The 19141-nt window shown below is 40.9% G+C and overlaps 1 long non-coding RNA gene across 1 annotated transcript; it reads left to right on the plus strand.

Moving 5' to 3' along the window:
- The first annotated feature begins 1294 nt into the window (after nt 1–1294).
- LOC144244296 (uncharacterized) lies at nt 1295–3904 on the plus strand. Its single transcript, XR_013338904.1, has 3 exons — nt 1295–1482; nt 2476–2619; nt 3595–3904. It is a non-coding gene; the product is annotated as an uncharacterized LOC144244296 (long non-coding RNA).
- The last annotated feature ends 15237 nt before the right edge of the window (nt 3905–19141 follow it).

A 19141-nucleotide genomic window follows, 5' to 3' on the forward strand; every position in this document is an offset into this window, starting at 1 on the left:
TCTCGAGTGTTTCATGCATTTCTGGAGCTTGGATATGATGGTATTTGTCAAGCCAATTATTACAATGGATCTGTTCTGTAATGTTAACATATGTCAGATGAGAAAATGTTTGGGGCCAATTTCTTTTCTGTATTTATTACATAATATTTATCTATTTTTTTCTTATATGTAAACTTCACCAGCTTAGGTATGGGACCATGGAGGTGGAGCAACGGGAAATCAGTCCCTTATAATGGTATTAACTCTAAAATAGGGCCAGGTACCTACAGCAACAGAGCAGCCTATCAGTAAATGATGGAAAGAGAGAGAAGAGCACATTAGTTCTTTCATATCCTCGTGGTATAGTGAACACACGGGAGCAGAACAAATGCAGATTATTCATTTCGATAAACAAGGTGTTGATACAGATAATCAGTAAGATCTATATATTACATCAATTGCCAAATCATGACTCGTGGTTCAGAACTGCAGTTTCCAGATTTAACCGAGTGATGCATTGCATTACTAGGCTTTGGCAGAACTATGGAACATCTTTGGTGATTCCATGGGTGAATAGTACGCTGCAGTATCTGCTCCTCCCCTGCACAGAGAATAAAGTGATGGTCCAGGAGGCATCACAGAAAAGGATGCATTGGAAGGTTTGAGGTAGCTGTGGGGAGAATTGGAAATTGAAACATACACAAGTTGAGTGGCCTTGAGTAAGAACTGCTCATTTCCACCCAAACAAGAGAACTTTGGGACCTCATCCCTTTCCACGTATCCAGGACTCCCTCTATAGGCTTAAGATATCCAGGTTTCCAAGTGGAAACTGGGTCTATTCCCTATCAGGAGAGGCAAGACAGGGAATGGCCCCTAGTGGAGGAGACAGAGATATTCTGCTTTTGGAAAAAATAAATAAATAAATAAATAAATAAAGAGTAACTTTTCTCTCTCTCTCCCTCTCTCTCTCTCCTTCTCTCAATTATTCTCTGGAAGCAGTTTTCAACCACAAAAAGCATGGCGACAAACACTGCCAGGATTCCAACCCCATTGTTAAATTTCACTCATTCTTGCCACTCCTTTCTTCCCAAACAGCTAAATCTTCAAAAGATAATAAGCGTTTCCCTCTGTTTATCCCTAAAGGGGTCCATGGAGACCTTTTGTCATCATTTCCTGGCTTGGTGAGAGAGGATGTTGTTAACCAACTGCCATTTTACTGGTGAGATTACAATGTCAAGACCAAAGGGCAGCTGGTTTGCTTCACCGATAAAAGAATGAAAGCTCTTGCTTGTAAATAGCTTTGTCTGTGTTAGCAACCTCTTAAATCGTCTTGCTACCCTCACATTCCCCAACGCTACTTCAAAAGCTCTGCTCCATTCCTAGGCTGTGTTACCCTGGTGACTAATCTTGATAATCAGGTCCTGGAAGTTTCCACGAAGGCAGTGTCTTAGCACCTGTGTGTGCCGGCTTTGACTGCGGTGGGACAGGTGACTGTGGACTGTGGTAGGTGTGCTTGTGCTGGTACTGGTGGTGGTGGGAGGTGTTAGCGTGGAGGTGGGGGGGGGGGTTTCCCTTCCTGGGATCTGAGCAACGGGGTTTTTCCGCCACTTTGCATCGCACCTACCACACTTATCTTAAACATAAGAAAGGGGATTTATTCCCAGTCAATGCCGAGACGCTGGCCTCTTGCTTGGCTTTTCGGAAGTCCTGAATCTCACCTCCAAGTTCTGCCAGGAGTTGAGACTGACCTACTCTGTCTTCTCAAAACAGTCACCTGACGGAGTGCGCCACAGCTTCTGGAAAAAGAGGTTGGGTGACAGGAGAAAAGAATGTAGTCCCCAAATGAACCAAAAAAGGAGGTTTTGGAGGAGGAGGGGGAGAAAAGGAAAGGGGAGAGGAAGAGGAGAAAGGAGGGGACAGGAGGAGGAAAGGGGGAGGGGAACNGGAGAAAGTAACCAGATGATGAAAGGAGACCAGTTTTTGAAACAAAGCATTTGCCTTATCTCTTTCAGAGGCATCCAGAAACTTCCACTGTGTAACGCTTAGTTCACTCACACAAGGGCTTTTTAACTCCTCATGGGTTTCTCTCTGTGCTTAGACAGAAATGACTCCAGATGGCAGCTTAGTAAGTGGGTGGGAAGAGCTAAAGCAGCTCTCCCTCATTCCAGGGTTTCTCCGAGCACGAGCACGGTCCACAGGCCTTTCTCAGAATCACTGCGGGCCCTGGTTTAAGAAGAAAAGCAAAACAAAACAAAACACCAGGACGAATTCCTGGACCTAAATCAGTATCTGCAGGGCTGGGTGCTGGGAATTTGCAGACTGCCTGGGTTTGGGCTTTTTTATTTAAGGAGGAAGGGCCCCAGATGTTTCTTAATACCAATAAAAATTCGTGAACCCCTGCTCTTCTCCAGAGAACTCAGAGCTCTGCTTTTCTCTCTGTAAAAGACAGAATTTGATGGGTTGGTGGTTTTTTTTTTTTATTTTTTTATTTTTTAGCATTTGAATCATCAGCCAAGATACATGGACGTTGCTTAGCTCTAAAGCATCCTGAAACATTCTAGAACATGTGTGTACAAATATTGAAAGAGAAAACAGTGGTCGCATCGCTATGACACAGTCAGCGTAAAAGACACCAGCATGGTGAGTCACTTAAAACAGCACGAAGTAGGAAGCTCATGTGCTGGCAGCTTAAGCATGGAAATGTGTATCTGGAGAAAGAGGGTGCCCCTGAAAGCAAAGGTCCGGTAAGGAAACGACTTTGTTAAAGATCCCTTCACGGATTGCACTGCGGTGAATTTCTAGCACAAGCTGCCTTCCGTCCACACGGAAGCACTCTTCACTGCCTCCGGGAGGGCACACGGCTCAGTACCCACTGTTGTCAGGCTATACGGCCAGTTGGTGTTTAACACTACTCTAATCAAAGACAGAAAAGCCTCAGGATCTAGTGCCTAACCAGGTGGCTGGCTTATGCCCATCATACAAACCCACGCTGCCAGGTTTTCCCGGGTGAGCTCAACGTACAGGCGCTTCCAGGAGACAGTGGTGAGTGACCCACAAAGCGGAGGGAAGTAAGGATCAGGAAGAGAGGCCCAGATGGCTGATGGTGTGGTGAAAAACAAAACATGGAGACCTGGTATCTGAGAACAGCCAAGGCAACAAACAAATGAACAACAGCTACAACTAGCCCCGTACGCTTTCCATGCCACGTCCCATAATGACCCCTCTGTTAAACTCCATTTCTCATGGAGAGGAACTGGGTGAGGAAATTCCTGCATGCGTTTTAACTTAAACCAAACCAAATCTATCAAAAAGAGGATTGGTAAATAAGCAATGATATTGAAGAATTGAACATTCTGAGAAGAAAACAGTCAATGGTGGTCTACTTTTGGTATCCAGAATGAAGTTTTTGGCAGTCAATAATTCACTTCGAGTGCATTAAGTGAACACTTTGTGAAGTGATGAGTTGAAAATAATTCTGGTTTTTATTTATAAAGCTTTATGTTGATAAATTTACTTCTCCAGTTTTACTCAATCCTAATAGCTTTTCACAAGTACTACTTATCTGTTGACCCTCCTTTTTTGTTTGTTTGTTTGTTTGTTTGCTTTTTTCTAAAGAGGTGAATGATGAAAGATGCAGGCAGCAAAGGCAGAGTAGGAAAAGGCTGGCTAGGAAGAGGGAACAGCGTGTGCAAACAGAACATCTTGTGGCAGGAAGAACTCAAAGCCTTTCGGGTGCTAACTGGAAACCAGCAATTGGAGTGTGAAGAGCTCAAGACAGTGACCATCACAAGGGTCCTGGATGACGGTCACAAGGAAACTGGATTTCATGCTGTGGGTGATGGAATGCTATCAGAAGGCTCGGGGACTGACCTGATCCCCATGTTCAACGATATGAATTTGTTTCCCAAAATTTGCAATAAATAAAGGCAGAATAAGAGGAAAAACATAATAGTCCATATTCTGTTGTAATCCTGAGTTTTTGGGTTGAGGAGCTAATTGATTAGGCTTTGTATTAGTTTAAAAAATATAAATGCAGGTATTCCCCACTTTTTGAAAATTCTCATTCCACCACTTTGCTTTTTGGAAAGACCTACATGAGTACCTGCTTTCACTAAGTGAAAGAAATTGGGAAGTGATTTTTGCTTTTAGATAAAAAGATGCAAAGACAAAATAGCAGTCAGTATTTGGCAGCAAGCCCTTATGGAGGCAGCACATGCCTGAGCAGTGAGAGCAGCCCCGCCTACCTCCTAACCGGGAACCACGCTCAGCATCTCATTGTGAAGCCTCCAGAGCTCCAAACCGTGTCTGTGAGCACTTGTGCTCCACCTCCGTTTATTCTGTGCATCCATTAACAGGATGTGTCCTAAGGTAGCAGAAAAGCCTAAGTAAGATAGGTTATCTTTTAAGTCTCGGAATGCTCAAAACTTTTCCATATAAATGAACAGTGATCGCCTCTTTGCTTCGCAGGATTGGTTTATGAAGGGATTCTACTTTCAGGTAGCAGGGACAACATGTATTTAAAACAATGACCACACCTAGGGGACAACTAAACACGTAGCAAGCAACCGATATGGGATCCCAGGCATGATAGATGCTTAATGATTTCTTACTGCTAATGCTGCTCACTCTACTTCTGCCTGGGAAGGAAAAACACAGAAAAAGAACATAAATCAGTGATGTCTGTAAAACAGTATGGGGATACAAAAGGAGGGTATGAACGCAATGGATAGAAATAACAGAAAACTTAGTGGCGAAATAGTTATTGAACTTCAAAGCTGTTAGCTACATGCTTATGATTTGTAATATTCCTCGGTACGTAAGATTTTTCTCCATTTACTTTTGAAATATTTTCTGTGTCATCAGGCTCTACTAAGATTACTGATCATTCATACCTTATGTATTTTGAAAGAAGAATCCTTTAGGTTTCCAAATACCACTTTTCTTCTGCTTCTTGTCATTTCTGTATTTCTAGTTGCTTTGGACATCAGTCCGTTCATCAGTTTCTTAGAAGCCCAACTTCAAAATTTTCACCCCATACTCTCCCAATAAAATCATTGACACTCAGAAACCTAAAGAAACTTAAGATTTTCCAGGTAGGTGTGACCCTCATTCATTCAGTGTAAAAATGACCTTTGAGGAAAAAAATGAGAGGAAAACTCACCTGTGAGAGGGGATGTGATTTCAATGCCGTACCATTTCCAAAGGATAAGAGATGTCCCTCAGACATTCCCAGTGTCCTTTAATAATCCATTGGGTATATCATCCAGAAACTTACTTAAATTTTTCATGAACTCATTTACATTTTCAACCCCAACCTCTTAATGGGGTGAGGAATTCCCTTGATTTTATAGGTGTTTGGCAATTTCTTTTTCTTTTTTTAAAATGTTTTATTTACTTCTGAGAGAGAGACACACAGCATGAGCAGGGGAGGGTCAGAGTGAGAGGGAGACACAGGATCCACAGCAGGCTCCAGGCTCTGAGCGATCAGCACAGAGCCCGACATCGGGCTCGAACCCACGAACTGTGAGATCGTGACCTGAGCCGAAGTCAGACGCTTAGTCGACTGAGCCACCCAGGCTCCCCAACAATTTATTTTTCTTAAATTCACTTCTCTAAATTATACTTTCAAAATGTCACTAACACTCTACACTCAGTCTCCTACAGAAGCTTGGTGTCCCCCTCTTTCTGGGGGAGCATTGCAAGGAAAGGGAGAGCACCACTTCTCTGTGCTCCCAGAAGACAGATTGATGAGGGGGACACATGGGGAGGGGATAGTACCCAGACACAATCAAACAGCACCCACTGCTTACTAGCTGTAGCCTGGCCTCCTTAGGAAAAAGATTAAAGTTTCATAAAAGTCCTAAAGACTGGAGGCTACCATAGTCATCAGGCTCAGGATTCAAGCAGCCAGGGGTGGAACTCTGGCCCCTTACTTGCATGCTATTCAGCTTCGCTAAGCTTCATCCCTTCTTCTGCGAAGTGGGCTCACTTCATGGGGTGAATAAACAATGAGAAGATGGGTGTGTGCTAGGCACTTAGCACAGAGCTGGTGAGTCTGTGGTCTAGAATGTTTGCCCTGATCCGCTCCAGCCGGCTCTGTCTTTGCAGCAGGTCATCACCACACCAAGCTTACATCTACCAGAATCCCAATATGGGAGCCCCCCCAGGCCCTTCCCAAGCAGCTCTGACCCATCTTCAGCTCGGCTTGGAACACGTCATTGAAAGCACCTGACAGTGTCTGAGTACTTTACAGTTTGTGCAGAGTTAGCTTGCATATCGCTTCCTGAGGACATGACGTTTTGTGGGCATTTGTTTTCAGTGGTAGCACGTTGAGCCCGCGCTTTGAGGACGCTCCATTACAACTTTCCTGTGGTCTAAGTGACAGCTGGATCCCACAAGTCTTTAAGCATGGCTGACTATGTTGAAACCTTCCATTTCCATCCCCGTGGTTCTCAGAACTCAGCAAGCTCTTCCACCGCTTATCCTTATTGGCATTCAGCTTCTGGAAAAACTTAGCATGATGTACAAACTCAGAGTTTCCAATTCTGGATCATTTATAAAAACTTAGGACTAATTCTAGCACACATTCCTAAGAAGTCATTAATAGTTGTAATTTTCTATTCGGAGAAGAATCACCCATCTATTCCTAATTTTTGATTGAGTTCCCAGTTCCTCTGGTCTGGGTTTATTTTATTTTAGGACTAAATCCATGGGCCTATGCTAATTTGCATGTTAGCTTTAGATGGCCATCTCATCTCTACCTGAGATTTGACTTTTTGCACAATTAGCTTTTAGCCTGAGACCCATTATCGAGGATACATGGAGTCTGCAGACTGGAGACATCAAGTCTTCTCTGACCCCAAGGACACAGCCATATTGGATATTCTGCTAACTCTCCTCTGCTGGGCATTGTGCCAGCACATGTGCTCGGTCTTCACTATGGGACACAAACTGCAATTCTAATTGTCTTACTGTCTTTGTACCCCGGAGATTTCTTGTCAGGAACTAAGTAACATAGCTGAAATTGATATTTAACATTGTAAACCTCAAGCACGTGGAATGCCTGAAATCACTCTATGACATGAGGATTACTCGCAAAGGTATCCCTCTGTTCTTGTGTTTTGTCAGCCTTGGAAATATTAGCCATATGTGGATTTCAGTCCAATAAAAGATATGTGCTTCCTACGTACATTACAGTAAGGAAATGCTGAGGAAACTTCACTGCTAGCCATTGGGCTTTTCCTGTGATGATCCCAGCAACAAGTGTGGCCACTCTGCATTTTAAAAGCAAGAGTGAATCCTGGGGCGTCTTTGATACTGTTCTGTTCTGACTCCAAATTCCAGCAATATAAATGAAAGCTGAGCCTCTCTTGCGTTAAAATGCATGATAGACAGCAATCGCCTTCTTGCTTGTTGGATGCAATGTTATTTACAAATCCATCTCCCACTCCCTGCTTCCCAGATCCAGATTTATATGGGCAGATATCCTGAGAGCTCTGACTCAGAGCTTTGGTAAACCAGTTAGTTCTCTTTGAAGAACCAGGTCTGGACAAGCTCGGAAAGTTCCTGGAGGCAGGTTGGGATGGAACAATCCACCTACTTTTCCTCTGTATCCTTATATGCCCCTAAATGCCACCAATTCTGCTTTTGTGTGCTACTCACACTTGTAACCCTGTGTCTTTCCATCCATCCATCCATCATAGGGGACCAGCAGGGCACTGGAGGAATAGAATGACTCCATACCTCTGACTCCTTCTCAGCTGCAGCCTTTCAAACTATTGAGTCTTCTCTGAGCTTTTTGATGCTTCTTATTAATCCATCCAACGGATCTGGGAGTTGGGAGTCCTAGGTGCAAGTTCTCATTTTTCTACTCACTGAGTTGCCTTGGTCAAGTCGTTGGTCTTTCTGGGGTCTCTCGATCTCAGTCTGGAGAAGAGAATGTTAGATCCAATGGTGTCCCCCACTCCCTTTAGCTCTAGTACTCCATGCCTTATGAAGAACCTTTGAGTGTCTGCTCTGAATGAGACATGTAACAGAAGTCCTAAAGCTGCCCTTCGGTAACTATGGTGTAGTTGGGGAGATCAGGCAGGCAAACAAGAGTCAAGTTTATCAGTCTTGGGCTATGTGTTATGAAATGCCCGAGCAGCTGACTTCTGAGGTTCACAATTTTGATTGCAAATCTTGAAAATAATACTGATTATAGTTTGTAAACAAATCTGTGAGCTCTTGGGAGGCCAAATAGCATCAACGGTCTTTTGCAATTTGTTGGCATAGGGACAGACATCTGCGAATTGTAGATATTTACATAGATGAAATGCAATATTCTAAGGGGATTAGACTACGTTTCAGTAAAAATTAAATGTCCAGTCACCATATTATAAATTTAATTCCAACCAGAATCTTTATTAAGCCTTTTGGGGCAGGAGGACATGGGGATATAAACATTTTAAAACTCGGCTGCTCTCCAGAAACCGGCAGCCTAAAATGCAGCAATGTTCTTTCCAGTTGCAGAGAAGAGAATGTCCTATTTTAGTCACATTTAAGCAACTTTAATTGAACCATTAACTCCTTTTTCACTAGTTCTTGAAACACTGAGAGTCAAGGTGTGTACAGGTATTTAGAACAATGGCCACATTTTGTGTATTCTCAGCCATACTTAACAACATTCATTACACCACAGCCCTTAGTATAAAGCTGCGGACATGGGAGGCCCTCAAAAAATGAGTATTGATAGAATGACCTCGAAATTCCAATATACCCGAAAGCCAATTTAATTAAAGAAACTAATTAATGCTTGTACACTTAAAAATTTTATAAGTGGTTGGGATTTCCATTATTTTTCCATCTAAACCCTATTTTGCAAATGAGGAAACTGAGGCATACGGAGATGAACTTACCCAAGATCACATTGTCAGGGCATCAAGATTTCTCCACCTTGAATTTTAAATTCTGTAGTTCTTTCCAAAGTCCTGATGGTTTAGAACACAGGTAAGTACAGATATAAATAGGGCTAGAGATATTTCTCCCAATAACTTGAGGTATTTTGGAGGGAAAGAAGTCCTTGAGAAAGAAATGTTTTTGTTTTTGTTTTTTTAATTTTTTTAATGTTTTGTTTATTTCTGAGAGAGAGAAACAGCATGAACAGGGGAGGGTCAGAGAGAGAGGGAGACACAGAATCCGAAGCAGGCTCCAGGCTCTGAGCTAGCTGTCAGCACACAGCCGGATGCGGGGCTTGAACCCACGAACCGTATGATCATGACCTGAGCCGAAGTTGGACGCTTAAGCGACTGAGCCACCCAGGCGCCCCAAGAAAGAAAGGTTTTTTTGTTTGGTGACTTTTCCCCCCTCCGCATCCCCTCCCCCATCTTCTAGGCTTTCATATCCCTCGCCTTGGTTGCACGTGCTGGATTTTCAAAATATCATACCCAAGTATAAGTTTCAGAAAAAGCCAAATAACACAACCTTGAGGATAATTTTTAAGAAGTCCTTCTGTCTTTAAAGTTTCCTTTCGGTGCCCAACGTGCATTGGCAGTGCTTTCTTAACCAGAGTGGCACCTGGCCTGGTTTTTATTTCCCTCTACTGCTACCTGCTGGTGGTAGGTCTACAGTGGCATCTTCTAGAACATAGACCACATGATCACTCATGTTTCTAGGGTCAGATTCTCCTTAAGCCCTAACTCAGTGTTTCTCAACTCAAGTCGCATATTAGAAACATATGGAATGTTTCCAAAAATACTGAGGCCCAAGCCCCACCACTAGGGATTCTGATTCAATATGGTCTGGGAGACGGCTCATGCATTGGTACTTTTTTTGAAAAGTTCACCAGAGAATTCTAATATGTGGCCAGGATTGAGAACCACTGACCTGATCAATCAAATCTCACTAGTACAGAAATAATTAGGAAGCCTAAGGTAACTGTGAAAACTATGCAATTTTGTCCTATTTGTCACCATTTTTCTAATTTATTTCATACCCTTAGTACAATTCATTTCAACCTTATGTGACTTTTAAGAATTAAGAAAAATGAAATCAATTATTTTTCTCTGCAGACTTTTAGGATTTTCCTCATGACTAAACAGGAAGCCAGCCTAAAATGAATCAGCTCTATTATTTCTCACACATATTTATCACCTAGGATATAAACAAATACTAAAAATAAAATGAATTATGAAAAATGTATAAATCAGAGAAGTAGGCTTGCATTTCAAATTAATGTTCCTATAAAGTTAATATTCCTTTACTACAGGAGTCCATGTTAGATTAAGAAAGGACAGGCTTTTGGGATGCCTGGGTCAGTTAAGCCAACGACTCTTGATTTTGGCTCAGGTCATGATCTCACGGTTCAAGCCCCGCGTCGGGCTCTGCACTGATAGTGTGATGCCTGCTTGGGATTCTCTGTCTCTACCTCTCTCTCTGCCCCTCTCCTACCTGTGCACACGTGCTCTTGCTCTCTTTTAAAATAAATAAATACTCTTAAAATAAAAAGAAATCAGAGGCTTTCTTTCTTACTATTTTATGCAGGCAGATTGAAAAGACAATTTATCTGAGACGAATTTTTGTTCAGTCATGAAGAAAACTGAAATTTGCAGAAGGAGAAAATAACGATTTAAACACACAGATACTTACACTCACACACATACCACACACATATCATGTATAGATCCTATATATTTTCAAAAATTGCAGATGAGTGGGAATAAAGGTTTGATCTTCTTGGAAGTGAATGTACCAAATGATTCACAGAACATCTGTTAGAATAAGTAAATATTTATTCTGTGTTCCCAGGAGATATTCCATACTCCTGCAGGTTAGGAAGTGTCCCCCATGCCATAGCCAACTCCAATCTCCAACCCACAGGAAAACATGGCAGACTTATTCTATACATCTTCATTATTGTTGGGATACTTGATATCTTGTCAGGACAGAATGCCAGGATCTTTAATCATCACCTGTACCTGCAAAGACTTTAACTTTTGACCTGCTGGACTCTCTGGTATCAGGGAAACTGTAGTTGGGACATTTTCTCCTTTACTGTGTGAACTTTTTAGAAAAAAAACAAAAAAAAACCAAAAAAAACCCAAAACCTAAAACCAAACCAAAAACCAAAAAACCCACCTGTTATCTTTCAGCCTTTAGGTCTTTTCTTAGTTGTAAAGATTTTAAGAATACACAAAAAAATCACAATTGTGTTAAGGAGTATTTTCCTAATATGATGGAGGAGAATTGTCACGGTGAGCCTCAACGGCAATTTTTACTGGGAGAAAAGTTATATAATATAGCCCATTCATCAACAAAATGAATCTGAAATTTCCACTGAACTTAAAAGATGTCTAATAAATAAAGCTTTTATGAAAAATAAGGAAATGTGAGAAAGAGGCAGAGTAAATTCAGTTGGTTTTAGTCTTATTGCCTGATTTCAACCTGACTAAAGTTCTGAAAATATTGTGCAATTATTTATGTTCATGGCTGAAGAAATACATTGCAAAACTAGGGAGATGTGATCTTGAAATAATCTGAAAACAATCTCCTCGCCCAGGCTCATCCTTGTTTTATTTACAGAATTAGATTATAGTCCTGTGAATTTCTGAATATTATACTTTTGGATTAGGCAAGATTCTAAATCTGATCATTCAGAACAGATCTTGAGGAGGTCGGTCATGTGACTTTTTAAACTTCTGTTAAAATCATTTTGTACATGGGAGGAAATCATTAAAGTGCCCTTTGGTACAGAAGAGTAGACAGCCAGCTCTAAATTCCTGAGATTAGTGTTGATTTATCAACCAAAATGCTACGCTAAGATGAATTGTTCCACCTGGTTCTATTTTAAGCCAAATGAGATTACTCACAGAGATCTAATCTACTTGACTTAAACATCAATTTGTTCAGGAGGGAAGGCTCCTTATTTGGAGGCCAGATGTAGGTTTGAAATGGAGGGGTGGGGGGCACCTGGGGGGCTCAGTCGGTTAAGTGGTGGGGACTTCAGCTCAGGTCATGATCTCACACTTCGTGGGTTCAGGCCCCATGTCAGGCTCTGTGCTGACAGCTCAGAGCCTGGAGACTCCTTCAGATTCTGTGTTTCCCTTTCCCTCTGCCCCTCCCATGCTCTTGCCCTATCTCTCTCTGTCTCTCAATAAAAAATAAAACCATTAAAAAAAAAAGAAATGGAGGGGGTGGTGAACCAGAGACCTTGTCACTTACGTAAGGCTGCACAGTGAGTCAGTGGTAGAGCTCCAACTCAATCCAGATGTTTTACTGTCCACCAATGCTTCACCGCCTTGGGAACCATACTGTTGAATTCATTGGCAACACTGCCCTCTTTTTAGTTCTTTTGATCAGTGCAAACCTCTGCAAATTTTTAATCAATTTCTTGCTTCCCCCCGCCCCCTTCAGATGGTGCACTGTATCATTTGAATGTTAAATTCAGAGCTCTTTATATCCAAAAGATGTTGCTAGGAAATGTCTGATCCATTCCAGCTATCTTGCAGAAACGCAGCAAAATTGTGAAGGGAAAAATATCTGAGGTCTTTACAAGGCTACACATGTGGGATTACTGCTTCTCAGGACAAAAACATGTTATTCAAGAGATTACATTCGTCAGGAAGGGAAAGCCAAGATCACACTGACAGCAGAAACCACGATCCAGCAAGACCCAAGATTTTACGAGTAGCAGAAAATTTATGAAAGTGTTTTGATATTGTTAGCATGTTAAGTAGATTTAATATTTTCAACAATTAATTACATGTATTTAATCAATAGTAAAGTTCACTTAAGAATACATACATTATTAATTTTTAAAATATGGGTATAATTAAGTAATAACCAGGATCCATATTCTTTATTTTCAATTCAGATGCCAGTCCTTAAAAAAAATTGGTAGAAAATATATAGTCTCTGTCAACTTTGTATGGAAAACACATCTATTATAATTTCTAGGCTGTCATTGATGATTTTACCAAAATGTAAGCTCCATGAAAGAAGCAATTTTTGCTTCTTTTGTTTATTGCTGTAGCTCTGATGCCTTGAATAGTACTTGGAACATAATTGGTGCTGGAAATATTTGTTGAACCAGTGGCTTTTCTTCAATGGGTACAAATTGGCCAACAAATACTCAGGATTGGAAACTTAGAGGATTTACCAAGGTTAAAGAGCATTTAAAACTTGAATCTTAACCCCCCACTTTCAGGTTAAAGTTGATCATCAGTTTGGGAATAAGGAAGGGATTTCAGCTTTGACACTGATTTCTGTTTTCCACGTCTTCTCCATGTGTTTTCAGGTAGGTGTTCACCTCGACAATTTGCAATGCCAGAGATGGCACTAGGAACCCTACTGAAAGAAGGGTTATATTTTATCCACTTTTATATCTCAGGGTATCTCACACACAGTAGGTATTCAACACACATTGGTAGAGTTGCACTGGACTGTGACTTACATCTTAAGTGTAGCTTTCCATTTTACTTGGCAAATGCTAATCTGGAAACGAATTGACATAAGGACTGAACACAGAAACATATTGTCATTCAGTCCTGCCATAATGATTAAGTTTGGCTTTATTTTCAGACCTGAAATGAAAAGCAGTTAACATATGGAGAAATGCTGCATAATTCCTTTGCACTTGCCAGTCATTTTCAAAATAAGTGCTATCCGCATAATTTTCCGTGCAGTTTTGTAATAGATTTATGTTGTATTAAGAGGCTTTGGTGAAGTATTTCAGTATGAGGCCCTCTCAAGTGCCAGGTGAGTTGTCTCCAATTAGCTAAACTTGCTCTGTGCAGCCCCCACCCACCCAGGAATCATAGCAAAGCTGGAGACTGTGTGGCTGAATTTCCACATGAAGGCAGCAGGGGGCGTTGGACACCCAAGGAGTGAGTACGGGGAGTGTGCTTCTCCACAGCCTTGCCACATCTTCCTCTGACCATACAAATTCTTCAGTGACTGCCGTGATTATCATTAAATTCTGACTTTCTTTCTTTCTTTCTTTCTTTCTTTCTTTCTTTCTTTCTTTCTTTCTTTCTTTCTTTCTTTCTTTCTTTCTTTCTTTCTGTCTTTCTTTCGAGAGAAAAAGAGAGAGAGAGAGAGAGTGCACACACAAGCAGGGGAGGGGCAGAGGGAGAGAGAACCTTAAACAGCTCCATGCTTAGTATGGAGCCCACCACAGAGCTCGATCCCACGACCTTGGGATTGGGACCTGAGCCAAAATCAGGAGTCAACCAACTGAGCCACCCAGATGCCCCTAAATGCTAACTTTCAACACACCTTACTTCCTATCCAGGTGGTAAGCTTCACACCTAGGGACACAGGATTCACAATTTTCTTATCTAAAAAGACTTCTGGTTTTGCTGGGTGTTCCGTTAGATTTTTCATAACTGATGTCTCGAGAAAGCCAACACAGTGTGTGATAGTAGCAGCTTTACCTGATGGCTGCGGAGTCTCCAAGTGACTTCTTCCTGCTGGGTCAGGTCGACTGATTCTTTGCCACTATGGATGAACAAAAGTAGGTATGGATGCTTCAAACTGTAATCGTCATCTAAAGAGTGGGTTTTTCTTTTTTCTTTGTTTTTAAATAAGTGTTTATTTATTTACTTTGAGAGACACATATATATATATATACACACATACATATATATGAGAGAGAGAGAGAGACAGCAGGGGAGGGGCAGAGAGAGGGGAAGACAGAGAATCACAAGCAGGCTCCACGCTGTCAGTGCAGAGTCTGATGCAGGATTCAATCCCATGAACCATGAGATCATGACCTGAGCCAAAATTAACAGTCAAAGGCTTAACTGACTAAGCCACCCAGGTGCCCCTAAAGAGTGGGTTTATCTGAACCAAAAAGGGCCCATGATCAAAGGTGGATTGATTTGAAGCCAGATCATTTCTTGACCCCACCAAACAACATAGTCACAACTTCTGATTGTTCCATTTTGTGCAGGGATATAAGAAAGTGACTTCTATCATGTCATTTCTATATTTGAGGTCTAGCTTTAAATTTTTGAATTAAATATATGATAGAGCCAAAGCCTCCAGCCTAGAAATTTTCTGATACAATAACACATAGAGAGCTGGTCGTTAGTTAAAGAGCTCAAGGAGCATAGAAGAGAGTTAAAAGCCTGGGAGAAAGAGAAAGAGAAAAAAAATCCCAATAGGGACATAAGAAATGCATCTATAAATATTACGGGAATAATAAAACTTGGGACTCTTTGCTAAACATAATGATATACAAAGAAATTTTGACTACAAAACAAAGATCCCTATCCCTGAGCTATCATCCTCTAAAGAATCCTTAGAACATGTAAAATATTCTCTGTAAAATGATTCTTGTGCCTGCCATTTACCAAATTGGATTAAGGAAATAAATCTGCTATTCATTGACCAGCCAACCTCTCCTTGTCTTTCAACATGGAAAAATAGACAAATTAGTCAGTAATTGTTTTTAGATATTAACTCACAAAAGGGGAAGAAAGGATAATTCTCAAAAGGGAGAGTAGCTATTGGAAACCACCTTGATTTTATGTTGACATCAGCCTATAAAAACAAACCATGAAATCTGTTGACATTGGCAAAAATGAAATGATACGGTGAATACCCAGAAAAGGTCAAATCAAATGAGTAGGATTTGTTGTTTCATCAAAAGTTAGGACAAGCTGCAGGAATTTGGATGAGGCATCTCTAAGATGTTTCATTTGTTAACATTCTGTGGGGAAAATTAGCTCATGGAGACTTATTGTCCTGGCTTCCATAGACTTCTTGTGACTTCTCTCCAAAGTGTGTCCTCTTTCCGGATTAGTCAGAGTCCTGGTTCTACACCTTAACTATGTGACCTTGGGCAAATCACTTCACCTCCCTGCTCCTCCGTTTTCATAGAGGTAACCAAAGAGGTAACCTGTAAGATTGGTGTGAAAATTAAATGAAATTATGCCGACAAAGTGCTTGGCGCAATTCCCGCTCTAACAGCAAATACACAATCAATGGTATTTTTCATTATCATTCTGTGCAGTGATATTCTTACTATCATGCTCATTTCAAACTCACCTTTCTCCCTTAGCTCAACCTACTTCCTCCCTCATCTTCCCAAATATTATTCGTCCTTTGAATTCCGGTTTAAGTCTGGTCTGTTTCAAATGGCCTTGGATGTTAGCTTGTAGGCACCTTTTTTTCCCTCCGAAATCCTGCCTCTCCTGCTGTTTGTATGGTAGATGTTAGCACTTCAATACATTCTTTCTTATGTTACACACTTTTCTCTTGGTAATTGGTCATATCTCGAGTAGATTTAGAATGATAGGCCTAAGGGTTACCGGGGTTCCTTAAAAGATTAGATTATCCTTCGTCCAAACCAGTAGTATTATTTCCATTTTACAGATGGTGTAGTTGAGGCCCAAGAGGTGAAATATATGTTCTAGGCCCAAGGTCAAACAGCAACTAAGTGACAGTTCGGTGGGACTCCTCCAAAGACTATGCCTCATATCGTGCTACATGGGTTTGGGAGTCAGGCCAGCCTGGGTTTGAATCTGTGACCTTGCGACAATTACTTAACCTCTGTGAGCGTCATTGTTCTCACCTGTAAAATGAGGTTTTTCATGTGTGAAGTCACAGCACTTGCCTTGAAGGTTGTTTGGAAGGTTAAGTGGAATAATGTTCATAAAGCCCCATGCAGTGCCTCACTGTGTTCAACAGATGCTCAAACACAAACACAAAAACGAAAACCAACCCCTTTCCATTCCTTTCTATGACTGTAAGAATAAAGAAGGAACCTTCTACAGCTTCTAAGCTCGAAGCCTGTATTAAGCAGCACAGAATAAATACTTGTTTATTGACTTGGGGCAAAGTCGAGGACATTTGCTAATGATGGACGTTAGACCTTTATTATCCCAAGAGTCTCTGACCTACACAGCCCTAAGAACCCAGCCACCAAGTGGAGACTTTGTGTCCTGTGAGCACTGTAGCTGTGCTTTGGGGAAGGCTTCACACTGTGAGATGGTAACCTTGTATTTCACTATAATTCAGAATGCATTTATTATTATTCTGAGCACTCTTAAAGATCCTAACAATATAAAAGTGACCAAGACATAGCTTGCTTGCAAAGAATCAAGACTTATGTGGAATAACATATATATTGACAAACACCTTTAACAGATTGGCACGCCACAGAAGAATTAGGTAGGATGTGATATAGAGACATGGATGGGCAATCAACACCGCCTGAGAGACAGAGAGAGCTGACATTGGGTTGGAGGTTGGACCTTGTGAGTCAAGTGTTTGTCAATGCTCCATTAAAAGTGCTCACAGCACTGGGGTTTGCTTCACTCTTAGTTTTTAATTCCTGGATCATAGAGAGTTAATCGGGCAGTTCTGACACAGTTTTAATGATCCGGATTGCCATCTACACTCTCAAAGTCAGCAAAATGGGAGAGAAGGATTGCAGGAGGCGGGGGTGGATACGAAAAAGCTCTGAAGCATCGAATGATGTACAGATGCCTCACAGCCACCGTAAGACCATATGAAGGGAAGCATCTTTCCTAAACTGATGGTGACACTAGTATCAAGTCTATTTATACAGCTCAGTAAATAAATGCTGCATTAAAAATGTTCACAGCACTGCTAATAAATCCACAGGCCAGCTCAAGTTTGGCTTATGTAAGCCGAGAGGATTCCGGGCAGGCTTCTCTACAATTTCACCCACTTTGTTTGGAAGTGTGAGATATTAATTAAAGAGAAGCAGGATTACAGCATGCAGGCTGATTTGAGCTGGCAACAGCTTGCTAGCCATCTGTAATTGGTTAAGACTGATTCCTTCCTAAATCTCCCCCATGACTTCACGCCTTATTCCTCTCTGCTTAGCGCGTTGCTAGAGCCTCTCATCTGCTGGCTGGGCCCTCGTGACTGGGTCATTGTTCAGGCTCCATGGAAACCTTTCTCCTATAGTGCTAAATTTTGTGTATTTTTTTTTTTTTGGTGGTAAGATAATGGGATTACAAGACAGTTTATGAAAAAAACAGGATCAGATTAGCATCTAAAGCAAATAACATTTCATCAAGGAGTTACCTTTCTTTCCAGTATGAGAAATCCTTTCAGTCCTACATATGATGCTGAGCAAAAATAGCAGTTATGTTTTCAGAACAATTCCTAGAAGTCTTTAGAGTAGGGACTATAACTTCTAGCTCCTTTAGACAGTATCGATAACTAGTCAGCTATTGATAAATTGAGAAAGAGTTTGTCTTGGATGATTTATTGGTATCTTTCCTCTTTTCCTGCAGTCAAGCACTGCATATCTGACCCTTCTAGTTAACTGGGTGCTCTTCTGTCCTCTCCCGCCATTCTTCTGCTCTAAGTTAAGACTCGTATAGCTATTTACACCTTAGTCTGAATGAGTCTTTAAGCAGGTTGTCTGGTCCTTGAGGTACTTTTATTTTAATGATTGGATGATAATAAGAATTATCACCTATAATGGAGTTAAAGAGTATTATTAATCAAGTAATCAACTGCTTCTTACACAAGGATGCCCTTACCATCTTCACATTATGTAATGTTTTAGAAAAGGCTGCTAAATCAGTCCATGGAAAGACTGCTTCTGCCTTTATTCTTCATCAAGTATAAATGAAGCTTATCTCTGAGGTTGGGGGAGTGCCTTGGCATCCCATTTCCCCACCCCACTTTAGAATCCATGAGTGAAATATATTTTTATACAGATATAATTTACATATCATAAAATTTACCTTTTTTAAAGTGTACAATTCAGTGGTTTTTACTATATCCACAGAGTTGTACAAACATCACCACCGTCTAATTTCAAAAAATGTTCACCACCTCAAAAAGAAATGCTATCGGTATCCATAAGCACCCACTCCCCATCTTCCCTCCCCCTCCATCTACTTTCTGTCTGTAGGACTATGTCTTATTCCGGGCATTTCCTATGAATAGAATCATATAATAATATGCCCTTTTGTGACTGGTTTCTTTCACTTAGCATAATGTTTGAAGGTTCATCCATGTTGTAGCACATATCAGTACTTCATTCCTTTTTATGGCTAAATCATATATATATATGCGTATATATATAATATATATGTATATAATAATATATATACATATATGTATATGTCTTATCTTTTTCCTACATCAGTTGATGGACATTTTCCCTTTTGGATCATTATGAATAATGGTGCTA

Source organism: Crocuta crocuta, unplaced genomic scaffold (genome assembly GCF_008692635.1).
Source record: "Crocuta crocuta isolate KB4526 unplaced genomic scaffold, BGI_CrCroc_1.0 scaffold138, whole genome shotgun sequence".
NCBI lineage: Eukaryota > Metazoa > Chordata > Mammalia > Carnivora > Hyaenidae > Crocuta > Crocuta crocuta.